Source organism: Pavona decussata, unplaced genomic scaffold (genome assembly GCF_977016875.1).
Source record: "Pavona decussata unplaced genomic scaffold, jaPavDecu1.1 SCAFFOLD_85, whole genome shotgun sequence".
NCBI lineage: Eukaryota > Metazoa > Cnidaria > Anthozoa > Scleractinia > Agariciidae > Pavona > Pavona decussata.
This window is the reverse complement of record NW_028145503.1, coordinates 127,501-131,813: the sequence shown is the minus strand read 5'-3', so window position 1 is coordinate 131,813 and position 4,313 is coordinate 127,501. Positions and strand designations below refer to the sequence as shown.

The 4,313-nt window shown below is 38.5% G+C and overlaps 1 long non-coding RNA gene across 1 annotated transcript in view; it reads left to right on the top strand.

The window, feature by feature from the left end:
* Positions 1–458: 458 nt before the first annotated feature.
* Positions 459–4,313, top strand: part of LOC146475112 (uncharacterized) — a 6,834-nt gene continuing 2,979 nt past the window's right edge. The window contains exons 1-2 of the long non-coding RNA XR_014865976.1: positions 459–1,721; positions 1,855–1,909. This is a non-coding gene — a long non-coding RNA (uncharacterized LOC146475112). The remainder of the gene's footprint in view (positions 1,722–1,854; positions 1,910–4,313) is intronic.

Sequence of the window (4,313 nt, the reverse complement as noted above, 5' to 3'; positions counted from 1 at the left end):
AGCTAGTATAGCTACCCTGCGAGCAGTGGTGTCTCCACCGGACGTTACACTACGAAAGGGTTCCTCTCCCTTTCGTAGCGTAGTGTCCGGTGAAGAAACCACTGCTCTCAGGGTAGCTGGGATAGGAGCTACCCTCCGAGTACATTTTTCGAGGGAACCCGTTTCCATGTAACTGGTTAAGACAGAAATCGATGAAGGATTTGTATTGTGTAATTAGTTTTACAGACATGTCTCTATGTACAATAATTTCTAGCTGTTTGCCACACAAATGTTTTGTCGGTGAGGTCACGTATTACTAACTTGATCACTTTTTGTTAATCAGGCTGCCAACAGAGATAGTATTTCCTGTTAGTTTAGTGCCCACAAAGATGTGACGGATCTTTTTGTCGGCAAAGTGTTAAGTTAAATGACCAATCACGTGGACAAAAAGCATGCATCCTTTTTGCAGTTTCCCGTAATACAGGTTTTTAACAATAGAGAGGACCTTAAAAGTCAAGCTTAAGGTGTCCGCGTCCGCTTAATAGAGGTGTCCATTAAATACAGGTATTTTTTTACAGTAAATGTGGGGCAAAAAGATGGGACTTCTGCTGCTGTCCGCTTAATAGACTGAATAGAGGGTGTCAGCTTAATATGGGTCCGCTTAATACTCTGTTGACTCAATTCGGACGACGCATATTCAGAGCACCAGTCCATGACCACATTTGACAAGTGTTAAGATGAGTAGAGAGACACTCAATATTTGGTGATCATTTGAGGTCAAGGATCATTTGCGACGTAGCACTCCATTCAACATCAATTTGCAGTATTTTATAGTGCTGAATCAAGTTCACTCTCTGTCCGCAACATGCAAAATGCTTACATAGCGTCTCATCTACGAATAGGCGATGACAAATAATTGGATCCGAGGCCGGATGATGTACCCTTCGTTGTATTTGTTCTGTTAAATTAAAACGTGATAACAATTTAAATTTAAATCTCTTGACATGTCAGACCTCACGACTACTTTAAAACGTTATTATATTAGAATTTTATTTTTTGTCCTGAGCCAAAAGACCGACGTGAAATAGACACTGAAAGTTTCATGACGTGATATACAACACCACATTTAAATCTTCGTCAAAATTGGTGGAGTTTGAAAGCTGTTATTTTTTGCGTTCTTATCACTCGTTTCTTGGCGGTTTGGTGTTTGTTTCATGGTGCGATTTAGTTCGAATGAAAATGAGCATGCAACCCTTGAAGCCCTAATCAGTTAAAGAACAAATTCTCCTATCTTGTCCCCATACTTTTCTTGTGACATAATTACAAGGGAGAAGTTATTCAAACATCAAGAAAATCGCCTTGGGTGATCATATCCTTAATTCTCATGAACCCAGGGGTTGAATTAGTGTTGCTGTTGCAAGGAGAAATTTGATGCTAATCACTTTTACGGCTCTTTGAGGGTTACTTAATTCGGTCGATCTAAAAAAAACTGTCATCATGTTCTGGACATGTGAAATAGACGTACTGATCACAAAATCACAAGCAAGAAAATTGTGACACAGTGCGTCTCATGACATGAGACACAACACGAAATTTGATCTCACTACTGCACGCATACTTCTAAATAAATTTTCTTGCTTCATTTAAAGTCTAGACAGTAGTGTTCAGCTTATAACAATCAAGCAACACTGACGTTTTTTTTCAGAGTCGTGCGTTGTGCTACAATGTCTATGACAGGCGAGGTACATATTGTTTGTCAATGTAAACTCATTTAACTATTCAAAAAGTTTCCTCTGTTTAAAGACACAACTTTCATCTTCTTTTCTCGTTGCAAGATATTTACCTCTCATATCAGTTTCAATGTCTTTTGCACAGGAGAAGGCCCCACTCCAAGCGATGGAGGAACATTCCGAATCAACTGATGACAGAGGTAAAGGAAATTATAATATGCAATAACTAACAATAGCACTTTCACGGAGATTTTGCTGTATTTATGTCTAAACTGTTCAAATATTTGACTTTGGACTACTTCACAAAAATTGCAAACACGAAAACGCTCTTGGAGTATCGGGGAAAAGTATTGAATCAATATCGGGGAAAAGTATCGAATGATGATATCGGGGGTGCGAGTCTCTGAGCAAGAATAAACTATAAAAAGGCTTTAGACATTTTTTTTCAGATACGTAGGAGGAACTTCAAAACACTGGTCAATGTTTTCAAGTTTCATTCTGTTTCCATCCTAACCATCTGCAGCTAAGGATGATGTATACGAGCTTCTGTGGCTAGTAGGGTTGTTATTAGCAAAACTCTGAAACATTACTTTGAAGTTTACGTGTGTACAAATAGGAGTTTTTGCTGTTCAAAGTGACACTAAAATTAGGCAACACTGCCCCTTTAACAAGCAGTTAAGAAGCATTATTGCAAAACAGATAGAAAAAGAGGTCAGATTTTAAGTAAAGAGATCATTGCTGAAAGCCAAAAATTGCCGGTTGTCTCTCTGTTAAACGTTTTGTGAAAATTTTTGCTTGGCAATATAGCGCGCGAACTTTGGCCACCATTGTTAACAAAACTGAAGCGACGCTTTTTTTCTCCCTCTCAAAAACTGGAAGTCATTGATTTTTCATCTTAATACGGTATTACGGAAATTTATAGCAATAAATTAATCTTGAAAATCCATTCTAGGCAAGTCTGCTTGCTAAAAATGATAAGCATACGTAGTTGTGCAGTGTCACATTCCTGACAAATGAAAACGGATTTTACCAGATGTTCTCTATATACCCTGTGACCGTCATGTTGATCTTGTGATCCAAACATGCAGGGGAACTGAACGAGAACTGACATTAATTCAAGCAAAATACGTCAAATTTTTCCTGTGTTCCCAGGTCGCTTTCTGGTCTTCTAAAACACATTTGTGTCATTGGAATAGAAATTTTAATGACACATTTGCCCCTTCGAAAACGAAGGGAATTTAATTTAATTAATGCGAGTTCGCTCATCCCCTTTTACACGATTCGCTTTTCACATGAAATGTGGCCGGTCTTAACACAATTCATCATTTTTCATCAACCAACATTAATTACACGCTATGCTCTGATCTAAACATTCCTGAACTAGAAAACTTATGTCTTGAAATTCGGAAACCCAGGTCCCGGCCTTTTCTAGGGGCAACATGTTATAGGCCACCCAATTCCTCAACTGAAATTTTCTCTCACTTTGAATCACTCGTCGGCAAACTCGATGCAGAAAATGCTGAATTTTACCTAATGGGCAATATGAATTGTAACTTAGCTACGTCTCATTTAGATCATAATGTTTCTTTTCCTCGTAACATTGCTGCTGTAATATATCAAACACGTGGAAGAGTGTTTCATCAGATATCCAAACACTGAGAAGTAGGTTGAAAAACAAGGCGCAGTCGAGTTTTTTTCAAACAACTTCCAGGTGTTTGGATATCTGATGAAACACACTTTCGAGTATTTGATATGGCTTCTAAAACGATCAATAATTCTTGGAGAAATTCAAGGCTAAAGTTGGCAAAATTTTATGGTTATAAAGCCTGGTTTAAACGTACGACGCAAGCATAAGAATAAGCACAAGCACAAGCCGAGGATGTTTACACGTGCGATAAGCATAAGCATAACGTGACATACGCAAGCGCAGAAGCAGCCGAGATTTGATTCCAACATGGCGGAAAATGGCAACGCATGAGTAACTAGATTGTACGCTAAAAACTTGTCACTGTTTTTCAGTTTCCTTTCTTTGCGCTTATGCTTATGCTTGCGTCGCACCGGTTTACACGTAGGTTTCTTGTGCTTATGCTTGTGCTTATGCTTATGCTTGCGTCGTACGTGTAAATCAGGCTTAAGGATCACGTATGCAAACCACGGTCACGATAGTGATTTTCTTTGTTTTTTCTTGATGAATTATTAATGAGTTTGAGAAGCTTATGGCCTGCAGCAGTTTATCAATGATCCCACTCGTGGTAGTGAATTTTCCTGTACTTGAATTGATCTTATTTTCACTAATTGTCCTGAGAAGGTTGTTTGGTGTCTCTCATATTGGTATAAGCGATCACAGTCTTGTTTACATTTTTCGTAAAATTTTTGTCGACTTGCCCTCAAGGGGCCATAAAACAATTACCTATAGAAAATTCAAAAATTTCTGCTCGGCTAGTTTTCGGCATGACATTTCGCACCAAAGCTGGCCAAATTTACATGATTGTGATTGTCCAAATGCTATGTGGGATGTTGGAAGAACTTATTTTTAGAATGTGTCGATAAGTATGGCCCTTTACGTACTAAACGTGTTCGCGCGAACAATTCACCATGGATAGC